Source organism: Ahaetulla prasina, chromosome 6, assembly GCF_028640845.1.
Source record: "Ahaetulla prasina isolate Xishuangbanna chromosome 6, ASM2864084v1, whole genome shotgun sequence".
In the NCBI taxonomy this organism is placed as follows: Eukaryota; Metazoa; Chordata; class Lepidosauria; order Squamata; family Colubridae; genus Ahaetulla; species Ahaetulla prasina.
Window position 1 is genome coordinate 22,807,997 of NC_080544.1, and position 7,816 is coordinate 22,815,812.

General features: G+C 44.1%; 1 protein-coding gene across 1 annotated transcript in view; it reads right to left on the reverse strand.

The window, feature by feature from the left end:
• Positions 1 to 5,088, reverse strand: part of CDH23 (cadherin related 23) — a 719,962-nt gene extending 714,874 nt beyond the window's left edge. Inside the window, exon 1 of the mRNA XM_058188066.1 lies at positions 4,974 to 5,088. The gene's annotated coding sequence lies outside the window, so the exon portion shown is untranslated. The remainder of the gene's footprint in view (positions 1 to 4,973) is intronic.
• Positions 5,089 to 7,816: the final 2,728 nt, after the last annotated feature.

The window sequence follows — 7,816 nt, forward strand, 5'->3', positions numbered from 1 at the left end:
TCTGTGGCTCAGCGTATAACGCAAACGCAAGCAGCATGGCCATTTTATGATTCAGTGTGTGTGTGAATCCTGGCAGTTAGGTTAATTCAGTGAACTATGGTACAGATTGATCTCAATTTGAGTCCAAGACAGGCCAATCAGTAGTATCATGATCCATCAAAATATTCCAGATGGAGAAGCAAAAGAAGGTAAACAGTTCTATGATCATTTGCAACATCTTGTCAGCCCAACATACACACATAAAAGTTATGCTAATTATAAGAAACTGGGATGCCAATGCTACAAATAAAATATCATCTACAATAAAGGGAAAAATCAATAAAGTTCTGCCAAGCAAATTCAATGTTTGCAGCAACTATTTGTATCTAGTAATTTAAGAAGTAACTAAGTTCATGGGCAATTGGGCATCCCTGGACAGAAAGCACCAAATTCAGATTGACTATATGTATTTGCAAGCAAAGATGGAAAAGTTCTGATTAAATTATAGGAACAAATGAAATAACCAAACCAGTAAGACATGACCTCATATTTTATATGATCACCTGGTGAAAGTAAAGAAAAAAATTCAATGGATTAAATTTGCTATCTGAAAGACTCAGGATTTAAATGTGCATTATTATTATTATTATTATTATTATTATTATTATTATTATTATTATTATTATTATTATTATTATTATAAATGAAACAAGTAAAAATATTAAAAAATGCTAAAAGAAGGAAAATAGCTGTCTGATATGTTGAAAAAAGCTAAAAAAACAACAACTAGGAAGAGCAGAAGGCAATAATGAAAAATTTACCAAGATCAAGAAGCAAAAAGAAGTTATAGCTAAGGAAGCAATGGAAAGAGACTGAAGATAACATAAAATGAAAAAGGACAAGAGAGATATTTAATAAAGTTGCAGAAATCAGAGGATTTATTCAAAAGTGGGTATCAAAAATGTCAAAGAACAGAATAATCTACAGGAGAAAGAAGATGGAAAGAGATCAGTGAACAAACACCAGAGAATTTTTTATTGGCCAAGTGTGATTGGACACACAAGGAATTTGTCTTGGTGCATATGCTCTCAGTGTACATAAAAAAAGATACTTTCATCAAGGTACAACATTACAACACAAATGATGGTCAATATATCAATATAAATCATAAGGATTGCCAGCAACAAAGTTACAGCCATACAGTCATAAGTGGAAAGAGATGGGTGATGGGAACGATGAGAAGATTAATAGTAGTGCAGATTTAGTAAATAGTTTGACAGTGTTGATGGAATTATTTGTTTAGCAGAGTGATGGCCTTCGGGGAAAAAAATGAGACCTAATGTTCACAACAAAACTGCAGGATCTCATGTGCCTGCTAAACTATTTAAAATTTTGCAAAATGTGGCAGCTCATGTGCTGCTTACTTGTCCATTAGAGAAAAAAATTAATGGTGGCCAAAGGACTGGAAAATATCAATAACAAAAAAGGGAACTACTGAAGAATGTCCAAATTATCAAAAAAAATTGCTATATTTTAAAATCTGGGTTTCAACAATACATAGAAGGAGAACTGCCAGATATTCAAGTTAGATTCAGAAGAGGCACCTGAGACCACATTGCTATACCTGATGAATAATGGAAAAGGCAAAGGAATTTCAAGAGCGGGATCTGTATTTGTTTTATGGATATTTTGATTGAGTACTGACACCAGCAAATTATGGATAATCCTTAAAAACATGGGTGCTATGAACCACTTCATCTGCCTATTAAAGGATCTCTATGACGATTCAGAACAGCAAAGACAATTATAGAACTAACTGATTTGCAACAGGGAATGTTCTAAATTTGTATACTATCATCTTATTTGTGAAACTTAATGCAAAACATGAACTTGGAAAAGGTATTACAATATGGAGACATAACACTAATGATCAACATATTCTCAAAACAATGGTTTTCCAAACTATAACCCATGGCAATGAAAGCAGAATCATCAGAAAGCAGAATGAAAATAACTTAAAATTGTGAGAGGAAAAAATTATATTCTGGGTGAAGGAAAACCAGACTGGCCGCTAGAAGCCATAATAAAGTTTAAATGTTTCTGACATGTAAGAGTTTTTGGAGAAAGTTGTCTTTAAAAATCAAAGACAAATAAAGAATAGGCTAGTAGAGAACAAGGTAGTTGCTACTCTCCCTGATGACAAGAAGTCAAAAAAGCAGCAACTAAAACAAGCCATAAAATGATATCCATTAAAATATGGAGAACCATGCATGACTGAAGGACCACTTCACGTTGAGCTACCATTCCTAGCTGCAAAAACCCAACACGGAATTAAATTTTCCTGCATCTCTCTGTTGCCATCCAGTGGTTATCTTGATTTCTGCATCCAGATACTTATTCCAAATAATGAAACGATCAATCACAGCCAGCTACTCTCCCAAGTCACCCAAGGAACTTAATATAGCTAACTGGAAATTTAAACCTGGTTTTCTAGAGTCCTAGTGCAACACATAAGATATTACTCCCATGTTGGGTTTAGGTTTATAACTGTGGCTAGCGTTTAAGCAAAGCCTTTGTTTGTGACTCTCCTCTGATACGTTTTCTGAGGCCATCATCACAAGTCAAAATGACATTCTTCCCAAAGAGAAACTGGGCTATAACTCACTGGTACAAAGAAGTGTTGCTTGTTCTATGTTGCTTTTGGCCTCAACCTGCTTTTCTATCCCATGACAAGGAGTAGCTTAATCAATCTGTCATCCAGCCTTATCAATATTTATTGGACTTATTTAGTCTTTCAGAAACAGAGAACCCTCAGTTTTTTTAATGTCTGGTGTTATTACACCATCCTCTATTCACCTCAATGCTAAGAATAGTTATACAGGATGGTTCTAAATAATGGGCTCTAGCAACCAAGGATGGCAAATAACAACTAAGGTTAGCTGTGAACTTCATAACCTGGGGAAAAAGCAGGTATCTTCCTTCAGCATGAAAGAAGCAGGAACAGTGAGAAATGTCAGTTCTCAGGGATCTTCACCCAGCCTGAGAAAAACACACCTGATCCAAGAAGCACACCTGATCCAAGTTCAGGGTTTGTTCCAGTGAAAACAGCTGTAGGGCTCAAGGGGGTGTGGCAAATCACAGAAACCTCAACAACTCAACAACTGCATCGTAGCTTTGGAATATGTCTAGAAGGTGGCAGACAAGCCACCTTGGACTTCATCTCCATCAAGACCTGTTGTGGTGCTTCCTATTTCAAGACCTCTTTCCCATCAATAACTTTTCCTTGAGGTGTATTTTCAAATGGATGTGGTCCCAAAGATACAAAGATGTCTCTTGGGAATGAAAACAAAATCTACAAGCAAGGGACCTGAGCCATTAGGAAAGGCAGCCCCAGTGAAAGGGCAAAGTCACCTGGCCAGAACCCCAATTAGTTTTAGTTGTGATAAACTAATTTAGACAGAGAAATTATGATCCCACCAGGACTGCCACCAAGTAAAATTAGATTGGTGTTATAATCTTTCCACAACTGAAGGTCTATCCAGAGTACCGAGTTTCATTGTTTTGAAGAGGATCCTCTTAACCATATCACATTGTTCAGGGCTTTGAAGCTGCAGCATTAAAAGGGATTCTTCTAACCATCTTTAAAAGCTCAGGAACCCTCCGACTCTTTTGTATCAGACCATCTTATCTTGCAAGCTTCAACTTCTTTGCTAAACAATTGTGCCAGCTCTTTGGATGCTACATTTCGTGCCTTTAGTCCAGCAACCCCCTGGGTCTTTTACAGCTGGACCACTTCCTAAAATAGAACTGTTGTTGCCAGTGGTGGGGGAAAGGTACATTTTATTCAGGAAACGATTAAAACCCAGCCTGAATGAAAGGGGAAGAAGGGGATTTGCCAACCTTAGGCATTTCTTAAATACTTCCAATGCCATTGATTTAACTGCATCCAAATTCCAACTTTTGCAGTTCTCTTCCTTGCCTCCAAACAATTTCCGTGCAGCCACCAAGTCAAAAGAACTGAAGAAAAGAAACTAATCCCAAACATGGTTAAGCCAAACTTAAATTCCAGTAACACCCTTACCACAAGGAAGAGAAGCCTGAATTAAAGCTATTCCCTAGACACAGAGGAAGAAGGAACCAAAAACGTGTTTGTTTGTTTTTTTTAAAAAAAGTTCATTTCGTTTGCTTTTGCCGGGCAAACCCTTTTATTTTTTGTGATGTTGGTGCTTCCCCGCCCCGCGTACTCCCTCCCTTCCCCAATTTTACGCTGCCAGGCACAGCCTTTATAAAAAAAAAATTAATCCGTGTTCGGTATTAAGTGATTTAATGTAACCCGACTGCTTTGATTTCATTATTGTTGGTTTTCGGGTCGAGTTCGCTGATGCTGCCCGGGAGCAACTCATAAGCACAACCAGCAAATAATCTCGAAATCTCCTGTTTACTTGGAAACAAGTCCCTCGGGTGTGAACCCAAGCTTTACTCCCTGGCGTGTTTCGAGCTGCGCACGAGGTAGGAGGATAACAACAGGAAGGTACCTGGCTTTGGAAAGGTAGGAAAATCCGCCCACCCTTGTGCCAGTAAGTAGCAAACCTTACTCGCGCGTCACAAAGCCCAACTGGAGCCCCTTTCGGAAATCTCTCCAGGAAAGCGGGTCGGGTTTGCCTACCCAGTTCTTATAGTCACCGTTAAGGTCTCTCCTTCCGAAGAAAGCCCGTTTCAAACGGCAACTTCCAAACGATTACTGTGCTCCTTCACCGCCGAGGTGGTCATCTATTAAACCCACCCACCCCCTCACCAAAGCCGCCGCCGCCGCCGAACGAACCGCCTCAAAGCAGCAGGTTAAAAAAAAAAAAAAGCCTCGAGCCGGGGGCGCGTCCCGCAAGACGCCCCGCTTAAAACTCTTCCCGCGAAGCGCGAGCGAAAAAGGAGAAGCGGGAGGTGAAAAAAAAGGGGGGAAAGAGCCGGGAGGCGCTCAGGGAACTTTCTCGCCTTACCTGACGGGTGAACAAACGGCGGGCTGAGGCTGAAGCGCTTCCCGAGTCCGGCGGCCGGGCGAGAGAAAAGTCGGGAATCCTCGGCGGCGAAGAAGGAGGTCGAGGGAGCGGAGCAATAAAAATAATAATTAAAAAAAAAAAGAGAGAGAGAGGCAGAGAGAGGGAGGTTGCCGGCACGACGGGCGGCCGCCCCCAGCGCGGGAGCGCCTTCGCCGCCCCGCGTCACCTGCCTCGGCTCGCTCGCCCGCCCGCCGTCCGCTCTCCAAGCTTGCCTTCGCCTGAGAGGAGCCTGCCGCAGAGCGCCGCCCCCCCTGCCCTGCCTCGCCTCGCCCTGCCCTCCTCTCTCTCTCCCCCCCGACCACCACCCTCCTCGCCCGCGTCCTGCCGCGAGACTTCCCCCCCCACGGGCGTCCGCCGGCTCCTCTTCGCCGGAGGGAGCGAACCAACTTTGGGCGCGCGCGAAAAGGAGGAGGAGGAGGAAGAAGAAGAAGAAGCGGCGGGTGGGCGCGTGGCTAGAGGGCGAGGCGGCGTTGGCGGCCCCCCCCCCCCCCGCGGGGCTGGCCTTGATGAAGGGCGCGCTCTCCCACTCCTGAGGGGAGCGAGCCGGCCGTCAGGCAGCCCGAATTGGAAGCCCGCCGCGCGGCTTCTGAGGCGGCTCATACGGGGCGCACGCGGGAGGAGGAGGAGGAGGTGGCGACGGCGACGAAGACCCCCGCCTCATTCTTCAGGCGGTTGGAGGAATGAATATTTCAGAGCGCCAGAGCTGACTGAACCCAGCTTCCCTTCGGACTGAAACGCCGCGGGACTCGCTGCTCTCCCGCGAATCCCCTCAAGTCGGAGGGAGCCGCGAAGAGCCCAGCGCGCTCCTGTGGCGGCGACAAAACAGCGCGGAACGGAGCTGCCCGTCGGCCGTGGAATTGCTGCTTGCCGGCCCCGGAGGACGAAAGAAACGGGAAGGCTCCGCCGTGGGGACTTTTTGGAACGAGGAACTGTTCTTCCAAACCCCCCCAAGCCTATTCTTCCTTTAAGGATTTTGGAAATGTGGGGAGGAGGAGGGATACACACCACTCCAAAGTAATTCAGCAGACGGCCTCCTCTCGGAGAAAAGCAGCGGCTGCTGAATCGGCTAAAACTAATCGTGGGTCCGGCGCTCACCCTCCGCTTCTTTGCGCAGCAGCGTTGTAAAGCGAGGGGTCTCGGACCTTGGCAACTTTTGAAGCCTGGAGGACTTCAACTCCCAGAATTCCCCAGCCAGCCTTTTGCTCCCAGAATTCCCCAGCCAGCAAAACAGCAGCCTTGTAGAGTGAGGGGTCTCCAACCTTGGCAACTTTTGAAGCCTGGCGGACTTCAACTCCCAGAATTCCCCAGCAAGCTTTGTTTTGCTTTGCTTCGCTGACTGGGGAATTCTGGGAGTTGAAGTCCGCTAGGCTTAAAGTTGCCAAAGTTAGAGACCTCTGCTGTAGTAAAGGGTCTCTTCCAATGGTGGGTTTCAGCAGGTTCTGACCAGTTCTGGAAAACCGGTAGCGGAAATTTTGAGTAGTTCAGAGAACAGGTAGTAAAAATTCTGACTGGCCCCACCCCCATCTATTCTCTGCCGAGTCCTAGCTGATCGGAGGAAATGGGGATTTTGCAGTAACCTTCCCCTGGAGTGGGAAGGGAAGGGAGATTTTACAGTATCCTTCCCCTGCCACGCCCACCAAGCCACCCAAACCATGCCATGCCCACCAAGCCATACCGACATAACCGGTAGTAAAAGTTTCAGAAACCCACCACTGGCCTCTTCTATTGTCGCCCCCCTCCCCATTTGAAGTAGAATTGCTCCTTGCTCCTCCTGCCTTGTCGAAACCAACCAGGTGAACCTCTCCAGCCAGGGAGACCTGACCCAGTACTGTAGGTGTGTGTGCACGGGTATGCATGCATAGGAGAAAGATCAATGGAAGAAAAAACTTATTACTTTAGTGCCTTACGAGAGGCAAGAGGCTTAGAAATGAGCTCTGGAGAAACTGGACCCATTGAACTTCTGGCTGGCCCAGACTTCATTTGAGGCTGCTTTAATCTCTGGAAAACACAGTGTTAAACTGCGTGGACTTCAACTCCCAGAATTCCCCAGCCAGCAGGTCCACACAGATTAAAAATAGTCAAGGTTGAGAAAAGGCTCCTCTTCAGATCTATAGGGATCACAACTTAACAATTATTCAGGCAACAGAGCTCTTGATTGGAGAATCTGCTGTATGCTATAACTGGTCTGATTTTTTTGTAACTTCAGAGTTACAGTAGTGGCCAAAATTGTGGAAACCTTTTGGGGAAAGTTTATTTTTGAGGTTTGATGGCTAATAACACTTTTTTTTTTTTGGAGTTTCAAGATAATCCTATTCCACTGCTGGAATGGCCTGGGAATAGCCCAGACCTTCACCCAATTGAAAATCTATGGAGCCGACTAAAGAAATTTGTTAGTCAGAAGCGACCCAGCAATAAAACCCAGTTAATAGAAGCAGTCATTCAATCTTGGTTTCACATTATAACAGCTGCAGAACTAAAAGACTTGGTTCACTCCATGGGAAGACGTTCTAAGGCCATAATTCATGCTAAAGGTTACCCAATTAACTGACATGGTGATAATTTTTGTACATCTCATTTTTTCTATAGTGATAATTTTTGTATATCTGTTTCTTTTCTATGTTGTTTCACTTTTTTTTCTTGATACTATAACTGCTATTCTAATAGCAAATCCTTCATAAAAGTTATTGTATTGCATTCTTGATTAAATTATCTTTCCATTGATATATACTTTTATGGTACTACTCCCCAAAAGAGTGGTGTTATATATAAAGTTTATTGTCATT